Raw genomic sequence first — 12,952 nt, 5'->3', positions numbered from 1 at the left:
CTCCCATTGGGATGCCGCGAGGCAGACCCAGGGTGAGGGGAAGGAGAAATCGACCACGCTCTCCTGAGATGCAGGATGTAACAGATGTGGTTCAGATGATGGCATTGAGTGCGGAGAGCACTGACCTTACCCGATCACTCCTGGACACCACCAGTGGGGTGAGCGATGAGGTACCGGCACTGTCGGGAGAAATAACAGCAATGGCCACGGGAAATCGGAACGATGTCCGGGAACATCAGTGAGGGAATAGTGTCCATGAGGGAGGGAATGTCAGAGGTAGTGGAAAGGACGCCACTGGCAATGACACAGGCCATGAGGGAGGGCATGTGTGAGTTAGCTGCTGCAATAAGGGAACACACCCAGACCACGCGCCCATCGACAGAATCAACTGCCACTCCCACTGCAATCCCCACACCAGCCTCTGAAGAGACCCAAGCCGGCCCTTCCACATTAACACCTGACCGCACCCACCCCCGCTCCCCAACCACCACCACCCATCAAGAAGTGCACATTCACCGAGATGTTAGAAGGAATGAGCTTGTTATCAAGCCCAAAAACACTGCCACCGTCTGCGGGCAGGGGTGGTGGAAAGTCCAGGACCAAGTGCAGCGGTCGGTGTTATACTAAGGGGGGTGAGGGATCGGTGCAGCCTTTCTTTGCTGCCATTGTTATTGATGTTAGAGTTGTAACTGTTTTCAAATTGAAAGTTTTTTGTCAGTTATGTAAATTTAACAACTTTATAAGTGATCTTAAAGTGTTTAAGTGATCTCAGAGTGTAACTGTTTTCAAATTGAGTAAGTTATGTAATCTTTACAAGTTTATGAGTGATCTTAAAGTTTTTCAGTGATCTTAAAGAGTCATATTAAAGTAAAGTTTGATACAAGAATAATTTTATTACACTAAAGTTAAGTACATTGTAAACTTTTGAATAAAATATATTTTACATTAAAACTGAATCATGTTCCATTAACACAACACAACATTTAGGAACAGCTCCAAAAAATAAACATGTCTATGCAGAATAGTTGTCGCTGAGGCCTCAGGCATCAGTAAAGCGTTCACGGATGAACTGCTGGCGCAAGGCTCGCGCAATCGTTAAAGGAGCACGATGGCCCACACTCCTCCGTCGTCGTGCTCCGGCCTCAGGCACTTGCATGGTTTCCTCATCCTCGTCATCATCCTCCTTCACCTCCTCCTGCCCCTCACCTGCATCTTCCAAACCATTATCATCAACTACTCTCACCTCAGGTGGGTCTTCTTCCACAAGCTGCTGCTGCCTTATGATGGCTAAGTTATGCAGCATACAGCACACAACAGTGAACTGACCGACAATCTCAGGGGAGTATTGCAAGTAGCCTCTGGAATGGTCCAGGCATCGGAAACGCTGTATCAAGATGCCAATGGTCCTCTCTATGATGCTGTTTGTCGTAATGTGCAACATGTTGTATTCCCGGTCAGCTTCCATGGGTTACACGTGGGGGCGTCATGAGCCAGGTGGTGAGGCCGTACCCTTTGTCTCCCAGTAGCCAGCTCTGCCCTCTGGCTGCTGCTCAAACATGTCATATATAACGCTGTCGCGTAGGATGAACGCATCATGAGTGCTGCCAGGGTATCTTGCATCAACTGACATAATGTGATGCATGTTGTCACCCATGAGCTGCACATTAATGGAGTGGAAGCCTTTTCTATTCCTGAACAGCTCGGCATTCTCCAAAGGTGCTCGCAAGGCGATGTGGGTACAATCAATGCAGCCCTCTACCTTTGGGAAGCCAGCAATCCTTGAGAACCCCACAGCCCTGTCATGGATTGCTTGGGCGGTCATTGGAAACTTGATGAAGTCATTCCTCTGCACATACAGTGCAGACCTGGTGAATGGAGACATGTATTGCATGTTGAGAGATGGTGCACACATCTCCAGTTGTAGCTTGAAACGATCTGGAGGCATAGAATGAAAGTGCAGCTGTAACCTTCACTTCAACTGACAAAGCAGTCCACCTGCCGTTTCTCAGCTGCAGGTCTGGTCTCAGCAACTCACATATCTCACGGACAACTTCTCTGCGGAATCACAGCCTTCTAACACATTCTGCATCACTCAGGTGCAGGTACGAACGCCTGACCCGAAATTGCCGAGGTGGGTTCAGCCTCCTGCCCAGCAGCCTACGGGCTCTGATGTTCCTGATGTGATGAGCTCTAATCAATTGTCTCCTATGTAGCACAATGATGCAGAATGCTTTCAAAAGGTATGGCAGTGTCAGTATTGCCCCCATACTTGAAGTTAAACTTTCAAAGAAGGTCAAAACAGCAAGAAAGGAGGCAGCACAGGTTTGCAGTTCCCTCTCTCCCTCTCCCCCTCCACCCCAAGGTCTGTATCGATGGACCACATCCAAAGGTCTTTTGTCCTCTCCTCTCCCCCTTCCCCACATTGTGACATCACTCCCTTTCTCCCCCGCAACCCCAGCATCTCCGTTGAATTGCAGCCTCTCCCTCTCTGTCCCCGATGCTTGCCAGCTCCCTCCCTCCCTCCCCCAACCCACCGCACCCCTACCCCACCACACCCCACCCCCACCAGCCTCTCCGGTGATTTGCTTGCTGCAGCCGCTCTATGGGCCCCGATGCCGGTCAGTTGAATCGCTCCCGCCCCGAGCCCAGGCCGAGTGGCCTCCCGGTGCATTGTCGTCCCGTCCCTAGCCCAGACCATTAGGCCTCCCGCACAAGCCGGCCCGCTGCATTCCTGGGCTGAGTTTGAAGATGAAGGTAGTGTCATGTATGTAACCTTCATGTAACCATAACCTTCATGTAACAACACTGCATACTGTATACACCTAAGAAATGCACACCTTGACCACAGGGGGTGAACTTGTGGGATACACTCCTCACCTGGTCATCCAGGTATATAAAAGGAGGTCCCACGCAGGGTCATCACTTCTTGGTCCTGTGAATAAAGATTCGGGTCACAGAGTGACCTTGTCTGCAGAATGTGCCTCGTGTGAATTTATAGTAGTGTGTAAGGACATTACATTTAACGACGAGAAACGGGAATCAACGACTCACGAGAATGGCCACCGGTAGCACAGAGGAACGGTACTGTGTTGGTGAGGACTGGGACGATTTCATTGAGAGGCTCCAGCAGAGCTTTGTCACGAAGGACTGGCTGGGAGATGCAGTGGCTGACAAGCGAAGGGCGCATTTACTGACCAGCTGTGAACCTAAGACATACGCGCTGATGAAAGACCTGCTCGCACCCAAGAAGCCGGCGGACAAAACCTTTGAGGAGCAAATTGATCGGTGAGCACCTCAAACCAGCGAGCAGTATACACATGGCCCGACACCGATTCTATACACACCGACGTCGGGAAGGACAGAGCATACCGAACTTCGTTGCAGACCTTCGGCGCTTGGCCAGCCTCTGTAAGTTCACAGACGCCTGCAGGGGGGAGATGTTAAGGGATTTCTTTATTGAGGGCATTGGTCATGCCGGGATTTTCAGAAAGCTAATTGAGACCAAGGACTTGACCTTGGAAGCGGTGGGGTTGATGGCTCGGACCTTCATGGCGGGGGAGGAGGAAACCAAGATAATATACGTGCGCAACTCTGCTTCCAACGTGATGATGGATCAGGGAGTTAACATTGTAAACACGACACAGAACCCCGCAGGCAGGCAAGGGCAATTCGACACCACCCAGGCAGCAACAGACTCTAGAGTGGGTCCTCAACAAAGACAATGGCAAGTTGAATGGACATTTACGCCATCACGGTGAACAATGCATCCCGGGATGGGACCATTGACACCTACTAACAGAGTGCTCAAGAGAAATCAAAGAGACAATCAGAGAGGAATGCCTGGTAACAGCCCTTTTGTTCACAACAATCTCAGCTCATGCTGGAGGTGCGGGGGCAGACATGCTGCAAAAACCTGTAGGTTTCAACAATTTATCTGTAGAAATTGTAACTTCAGTGGACATTTAGCCAGAATGTGCAGGAAGCCCGCAGCGAGGCTAATTTATGAGGCAGATGAACCAGAAGAGGGGTCTACAAGGCAGGTTGATGTCTGGGACAAAGCAATGGATGCTGAAGTTCAGCGGGTTCATGTGGCAAACATCCACAGCTCATATACCAAAACGCCACCTATGATGATAAAAGTCCTATTAAACAGCATCCCGGTACGTATGGAGCTGGACACAGGGGCCAGCCAGTCACTTATGAGTATCCAACAATTCAAGAAACTATGGCCACTCAGAGCTAGCAGACCCAAACTAGAATGCATTGACACGCAATTACGGATGTACACCAGAGATCATCCCAGTGCTAGGCAGTTCAATGTTGGTGGTCACACATAATGGATCAGAGAACCGGCTGCCACTCTGGATTGTCCCGGGAAATGGTCCCGCGCTTTTGGGGAGGAGCTGGCTAGCCGAGATGAACTGGAAACGGGGGGATGTGCACGCCATTTCATCTGTGGAGCGAAGTTCATGCTCACAGGTCCTACAGAAATTTGAGTCACTATTTCAACCTGGTGTTGGGACTTTCAAGGGTACCAAAGTAGTGATACGCATCACCCCGGATGCCAGACCAGTGCACCACAAAGCCAGAGCTGTGCCGTATGTGATGTGGGAGAAAATTGAGAGTGAGTTGGACAGGTTGCTAAGAGAGGGCATAATTTCGCCCGTTGAATTCAGCGACTGGGCAAGCCCCATCGTCCCTGTCCTAAAAACGGATGGCTCGGTCAGGATCTGCGACTACAAGGCCACTATCAACCGAGTGTCACTACAGGACCAATACCTGCTTCCGAGAGCGGAGGATCTTTTTGCCACGCTGGCAGGCAGCAAGCTGTTCACCAAGTTGGACCTCACTTCAGCTGACACGACCCAGGAACTTGCCGAAGTATCCAAGCTACTGACCACCATCACGACGCATAAGGGGCTGTTTGTCTACAACAGGTGTCCATTTGGCATTCGATCAGCAGCCGCTATCTTTCAAAGGAACATGGAAAGCCTGCTCAAATCCATCCCTGGAACAATCGTATTTCAGGACGACATCCTTATCACTGGTCGAGACACCAAGGAACACCTCCACAACCTGGAGGAGGTGCTACGCCGACTGGACTGGGTAGGCCTGCGACTAAAGAAATTTAAGTGTGTGTTTTTGGCCCCAGAGGTCGAGTTTTTGGATAGGAGGGTTGCCGCAGACGGGATCCGGCTTACAGAATCCCAAACGGAGGCGATTTGTCATGCACCCAGGCCCGGCAACACATCGGAATTGCGGTCATTTCTGGAACTCTTGAACTATTTCAGGAACTTTTTGCCAAACTTAAGCACATTGTTGGAGCCGCTGCACGTGCTCCTGCATAAGGGTTGCGATTGGTTTTGCGGGGACTGTCAGGAACGGGCTTTCAATCGGGCATGGAACCTGCTTTGTTCTAATAAGCTGTTGACCCTGTACAACTCCTGTAAGAAATTGGTTTTGACATGTGATGCATCGTCCTATGGGGTTGGGTGCGTGTTGCAGCAGAGTCATGATGAGGGCCAACTCCAACCTGTGGCTTATGCTCTCCCAAGCAGAACGGGGATATGGGATGGTTGAAAAGGAAACACTCGCATGTGTCTACTGGGTGAAAAAGATGCACCAGTACCTTTTTGGCAGAAGATTTGAGTTAGAAACGGACCACAAGCCGTTAACATCCCTGTTGTCAGACAGCAAAGCTGTCAATGTTAATGCGTCAGCTCGCATACAGCAATGGGCTCTCATGCTGGCTGCGTATGACTACACCATACGGCACCGGCCAGGCACCGAAAATTGCGCTGACGCGCTCAGCAGGCTTTCACTGGCCACCACTGAGGGGGCAGCTGAGCAAAGCGCTGAGATGGTCATGGCCGTTGATGCCTTTGACAGCGCAGGCTCCCCCATCACAGCCCACCAGATCAAAATCAGGAAAAACAGAGATCCCCTCCTATTCTTGATTAAGAAATGTATCCTGACTGGGGATTGGGCGCCCGCACACGGAGCATGCCCCAAGGAGGTCAGACCGTTTCACAGACAGATGGATGAGCTCTCCATCCAAGCCGACTGCCTACTATGGGGCAGCCGGGTAGTTATGCCCCAGAGGGGCAGGGAAGCATTCATCAGGGGACGCCACAGTGAGCACCCAGGCATCGTGCTAATGAAGGCCATTGCCCGGTCACATGTATGGTGGCCGGGAATTGACTCAGACCTGGAACACTGTGTTCGCAGGTGCACGACGTGTGCCCTCCAGGGAGGCCCCACTCAGCCCGTGGTCCTGACCCACCAGGCCATGGTCACGTATTCACGTAGACTACGCGGGCCCGTTCATGGGAAAAATGTTCCTAATTGTTGTTGATGCGCACTCGAAATGGATTGAGTGCATCATATTGAATTCGTGCACGACATCCACCACTGTGGAGAGTCTCCGTGCGGTCTTTGCGACCCACGGCTTGCCGGACATCCTGGTTAGTGACAACGGCCCGTGTTTCACTAGCTATGAATTCCGGGAGTTCATGTCAGGTAATGGCATTAACCATGTCAGGACAGCACTGTTCAAGCCGGCTTCCAATGGCCAGGCAGAACGTGCGGTCCAAATCATAAAACAGGGCATGCTCCGGATTCAAGGGCCCTCCCTTCAATGCCGCCTATCGCGCCTTCTGCTGGCCTATAGGTCCCGACCGCACTCGCTCACAGGGGTCCCACCCGCGCACACTTAAAACTCGGCTGTCCCGCATTCATCCAGTCCTGTCCGACATTGTTGAGGGCAGGCGCCAGTCCCAAAATGAGTGCCATGACCGTAACTCAAAGGGGAGATGTATAGAAATCGATGACCCTGTATTTGTTCTTAATCACGCTTTGGGGCCCAAGTGGCTTGAGGGTACTGTAATTGACAAAGAGGGAAATAGGTTCATAGTGGTCAGACTTAACAACGGACAGATATGCTGCAAGCATCTGGACCAAGTAAAAAAAAGGTTCAGCATGGACACTGAGGAACCTGAGGAAAATCATGAGATGTTGCCCACACCACTGCCAGCAACAAGAACATTCAGCAGCATGCACAGTCCCTGCGGCCAGCCCGGACAAGCCGGAATCACCACAGGTGACAGAGACGCATACCAAGGCTCAACAACCAGAGCCCCAACTGCGGCGCTCCACGAAAGAGTGTCGACTGCCTGAAAAACTTAATCTTTGACCCCATAAGACGTTGGGGGGAGGTGATGTCATGTATGTAACCTTCATGTAACTATAACCTTCATGTAACAACACTGCATACTGTATACACCTAAGAAATGCACACCTTGACCACAGGGGCTGAACTTGTGGGAGACACTCCTCACCTGGGCATCCAGGTATATAAAGGGAGGTCCCACGCAGGGTCATCACTTCTTGGTTCTGTGAATAAAGGTTCAGGTCATAGAGTGACCTTGTCCATAGAATGTGCCTCGTGTGAATTTATAGTAGTGTGTAAGGGCATTACAGGTAGAACTTACTTCAATTTTTTATTTCTTATTGAATTTTTGTTTGCAAGGTTTGGTAGTTTAGGTGCAGGTCCTCTCCGCTTCCCGCCCCTATCCCAGGCTGAATGGCCGCCGATGTACCTATCTGCGCCGATTTCTTTAACTCTCCGCAAGGATTTTCTCAAGTGGCCACATACGCGGCCTAAGTAGAAATGGAGTAACTATTAGCTGGCCAAAGTTGCCTAAATGGGCAGAACTGGCGTAGGTGGCTGGTAACGTCCCCTTTTGAGAAAAAAAAACTAACCTAAAAAAATCGTAACTAACTCAGTTACGCTGGTGCAAATTGATTGGGGCAAATGGGAATTTTTAAGTTACACCAGAAAAACCAAGTTGCTCCAAAAAAAACGGAGCAACTCCTGGCCAAAATTGAGCCCAGTAATAACTAACCTTCACCTGGTTATCATGCAGAACCCAGAAGTATTGCATTCCTTCCATTGGCTTGAATTTCATGCTGTAGGGTAATGACTTCGCCCCCTCTGGGAATCGCACTTTTACATAACGGGTTCCATCGGCTACCTGCGCTCCAGGATAGTATCTCCTCTTTATTACTGAGCAAAGTTTACTGTCACACGACTCCAACTTTTTTATCAGCACATCGTCCTCAACATAAACCGGCAAGAGTAAGAATGAAACCATTAGCTCTTCGGAATACAGCAAAGATACATCCAAGTACTTCTCATCAACCTTCAGGCTCAGTAAAAGTCTTTCCACCTCCTCTCGGCCACTGACCGTCACTTCGAATCCAACATTCAGCTTTGGTCGGCAAGCAAAGCAACTTCCCTCACCGCAGTCCTCGTGTACCGCCTGGATAATATCCCAAGCTCGTATCTCCTTATCCACCACCGTGTTTTCATTTTTCCCGGCTCAAATCTTCAGGCCTTTTATTCTCCCTTCGCAAGACTTTCTCTCCCCTGGTTAAATTCACACTTGGTGCATTGTCCTCTGAGGGGCCCAGCACTCCAGGCCCCTCAGCAGCATCTGGCTGATGTTTATGGACCAAAGAGGCCCTAAAAGTTGAAAAAAATCATCCCAAAAACCCACCACCACATTTTACAAACTCTCTCCAACTCCTGCAGTAATCAGCAGCACCTGCTCACTCCTAGCCCCTCCCACCGAGAGCATGCTACCCACTGAGCCACAGCTGACACTTACAGTTTAAACTGTTCAATGCCGTTCCTGCATGTAGAATGGATTGGAGACAGCGATATTGTGGTGAGAGTTGGGGCCATCAATTGTGGCCTCTTCCGGAGCATACGATGGGCGCTCGTGCCCGAAGACCGCCCGCAAGTTCCGGGTTTAGGAGCACAACGCGCCCTTGTCAACAATTCTTTTGACAGTTCCAACGCATCCCCGGGAGAAGGGCCTTGGCGGGCGGAGATCTGGGCTATTTAGCCAACTCCTGCCCAGTGAATGTCCTTCAAACTCTTATGCCCGATAAAAGCAGCATAAGGCCTGCTTTTACCAGCGTAAGAGTTTTAAATGATAGAAAGAGTTAATTTTATCACTAACGTTTATATTAAAAACCCTGTCCATTAAGGTAAGTTTATTTTTAACCCTATTAAAAGATTTTAAAAACATTTTCAAAAAACTAATTTTTTTTCCTAAAACATTTAATTCAATTTCAATGAATTTGAAATATGAGGTGTTTTTTTAATTTATTGTGTTATGTTTCTGTGTTTTTGGGGTATTCTCATTGATAGTAATGGAAGCTCGTACAAACGGAACTCACCATTATGATCAATGAGAATACTCCATTGTGATTGGTGGTCCAGGCCCACGTGATCCCAGGATGCCCGTACGCTCCTGGGATATGTGGGCCTTTGTGCTGGGCTGCGCATCTAGGCTTCGGGCCCGAAGTGTTCCTTCCTCCGAGACCACCAGGTACTTGCGTTAAAAAAATTCAGTTGGAGGCATCTGCCCGCGGGAAGGGAAGACTCTGACTGCAATTTTTGGCCCCTTGATTTTGACACTGAGAAGGCAGAGAGGAGGAGGCATTTCACAACCCCATGCAATGTAACACCAACTCAATAAAACCAGAGCTGATTTTTTTTCTCTCTCCCAGTTAATTTTATTTTGCAAAGTGCTTTTGAATTATTGAAAAAGAAGATCACTTGGGTACACTGCAGCTTTTATATGGAAAGGGCTGCATTAATGAGGAGTAGTAATAGGAGGGCTCTCAGCTTGCTGAATTCTGTTTTTACGCTGATAGCAGGAGGCAATTTGGGTTATGATAGCATGCTGTTACGCTTCAGGAAGCAACTGTGGCTTCGAAAGGATGGGGGCAACCTGTTCCTCCATTTCTAATGCAAAGCAATAGAGTAAATGTAGCTGAATTGTTGAGTCATTTTCTCTTTGTGAAAAGGAGTCAAATTGTCCTCCCACCAAATTTATCACAGTCTCAGATGATAGGTTATTCATGAGCGGAGAAGACGATGGAATAAAGTAAGTCTGGTTCAAACAGATGCTCACTACAGAGTACTGTGATGTATCCAAACAATCATTGCTTTCAAAGAACTAATAATCCTATGACCTACTCAGTACTGTACACAAGAGTAATGTTCTGTCACTGTTTTCGCAATATGCAACGCCAACAGGACAGAGATTTGGGGCTAGAAATTCAATTTTTGGCGATATCAGTTTTTTTTTGTTATTTTACCATTTTTTAAGGGTGTAAAATTGACAAAAAATATGCGCCCGATGGTAAAAATCGGCGTTGCACGAGAATTGGCAGTGGAACCTGCGGTCCTCACCATCTTTAGCCCGAGGCCTATCACCGCCAAAAGTACAGGCCCTGAAAGGGGAGAAAAGACACACAAAAAATTGCAAAAATAAAAAAATTTAAAAAATCAGGAAACATTCACATTTAACTAATGAAGCACTGAAAAAGAATTAAAAAACAAAAACTGCAACTTACCTTTTTTTGTAGGTCTTCATACCTACTGCTGTTCCTGGGGCCTCAACGCAGGCTTTTCCCAGGCGGTTATTTAATACCCTGAGTACGGGTTCGCCGAACGGCCAATTTTAAGCGGTGCGGGTTTTTTTTCGGCGTTGCACGTGGTCGAGTCGCTTTTCGGCGCTATTTCAAAACCGCCATTCGTTAACCTTGGCCAATTTAGCTGAGTACCTTTTACCGGCAACAAAGGCGAAATATCGGCAAACAAATGTGTGCATGGCTGACCAATTTCTCCCCCTGAACGTAGTGTGAATTAAGCGATAAATACAAGTAATGACATTAACCACCAGGATAACTCCAACACAACATCCACAGAAAAGAAAGCAACAAGAGGGAGGAAAAAGGAGAAACAAAATAAGGAAAATTCTTGTGAAGTTATCAGAAACCTCCCACGCTGCCTCAGGCAAAGCTCCTCCTGTAATGTATTCGCTTCATGGGTTCTTTGCTTAAGAATTCATAGCAACACATTACAATTAAAAACTAGTTGGTTTATTAGCAAAGGTTTAACAATCACACTACACATTACCAGTTCATGTATCCTCCATGATTACTGCTTGTACTATCACAAGGTGTATCACCAGAGGGCACTGCAGTGGGAGACTTGTAGGTTACCTGTACAGTTGTGCCTGACCTAGTATAAAAGGCAGGCCACCAGGTGTGATCCTCACTCTGGAGTTACATTAAATGGACTAAGGTCACTACAGTTCAAGTACAACACATTGTCTCGTGGAGTCATTATCAGAGCATCTGAAGACATAACAATTGGCGATGAGATTACGGACCTTCATGCGAAAATAGCTAACTTTGGTACATTGCAACAGTTCGCCGATGGTGATGATTGGGACACCTTTGTGGAGAGGCTCGACCATTTCTTCACTGTAAACGACCTGGCAGGCGACAATCCGGCCACATTGGCTGATAAGCGCAGAGCTATCCTGCTAACCAGTTGTGGGCCCACCGTCTATGGCCTCGTCAGGGACTTGCTGGCACCAGCGAAAACAACGACCAAAATATATGAGGAGTTCGCAACGCTGATACAGGAACAACTCAAACCTAAGTGGATGACTCACCCCCAGGACTCTAACCCGGCAAGTACTGTGAACCGACTGGCATCTTTTAGATTCAGGGCTGCTGAGCGCAGTCTCTCTCAGGGAAGAGAGAACAGAACCCTGAGTCCTGCAACCCTGAGTCCGCCACATGGGGCCAACCGGCTAACCCCATGCTGGCGCTGTGGAGGAAATCACAGGGCCCACCAGTGCCGCTATAAAGACTATACATGCAAAGGCTGTAACACGAAAGGCCACCTCCAGCGAATGTGCAAGAGAAATTGTACTCACCGAGTCGATGAAGAGTTGGCCGATCATCCGGACTCCAGCGACGATGAAGAGAGAGTCCATGAGGCAGCTCAGCCCCACGTTGAGGTGTACGGAGTGTTTACCTGCGCCATCGAGAGATCCCCGTTGAAAATGGGAGTCGAAATCAACGATGTTCCAATCACGATGGAGGTGGGTACAGGGGCGAGCCAATCGCTGATGAATCAGGCGGCCTTTGAGAAACTCTGGGACAATCCAGTCGCACGTCTTAAAATGATCCCAATCCAAGTGAAGCTGCTCACCTACACAAACGACACCATCCCAGTCATTGGCAGCGTGGATGTCCAGGTGTCCCATGATGGCGCGATGCATAAGTTACCTTTGTGGATCGTTGCTGGTAATGGTCCAAAGCTGTAAGGAAGAAGATGGATGAAAAAGATCTGTTGGAGCTGGGAAAACCTACAGCCTCCGGCGATCGACGTTCTCCGCGGCCCCGAAGTTGGATCCAGCACAGCACCGGAAAAACCAGCCACTCAACTCAACTGTGTGGAGACGACCCAGACCGCTCAACCCAACTGATGATACAGCCGAAACGACCCGACCTCACCTTCCAGACTCCAGTGGCAGGACTCCGGAGGAAGAAAATCGACGCAGAAGGCAACTTTCCTGCTTCCTCAGCAGAACCTAGGGAGAAAAGGATTAACGCAGCCTACCTCATGGAGAGAAAGAAAATGGCGCCCGCACCACGAGGTGAAGCGCCTGAAGTAAAGATGGCGGCGGCCAGAACACGAGGGGCAGTGTTGATGGAGCAACACGTGATGCCGAGCAGCGAACCGGATTGGGGTAAAGATTGCAAGGCCCTCTTAAAGGAGACCGGCAACCGATCACAATTAAATGGACAGTTCCACTCTTTATACAGCGATGCCGGTGATACATATGTAAGCGATGTAATTGACAAATTCAAGTATGTAAATGTAACTACATAGAAACATAGAAACATAGAAAATAGATGCAGGAGTAGGCCATTCGGCCCTTCTAGCCTGCACCGACATTCAATGAGTTCATGGCTGAACATGCAACTTCAGTACCCCATTCCTGCTTTCTCGCCATACCCCTTGATCTCCCTAGTAGTAAGGACTTCATCTAACTCCTTTTTGAATATATTTAGT

The sequence above is a fragment of the Pristiophorus japonicus genome, chromosome 16 (genome assembly GCF_044704955.1).
Source record: "Pristiophorus japonicus isolate sPriJap1 chromosome 16, sPriJap1.hap1, whole genome shotgun sequence".
Lineage (NCBI taxonomy): Eukaryota > Metazoa > Chordata > Chondrichthyes > Pristiophoridae > Pristiophorus > Pristiophorus japonicus.
This window is presented reverse-complemented; position numbering follows the sequence as displayed.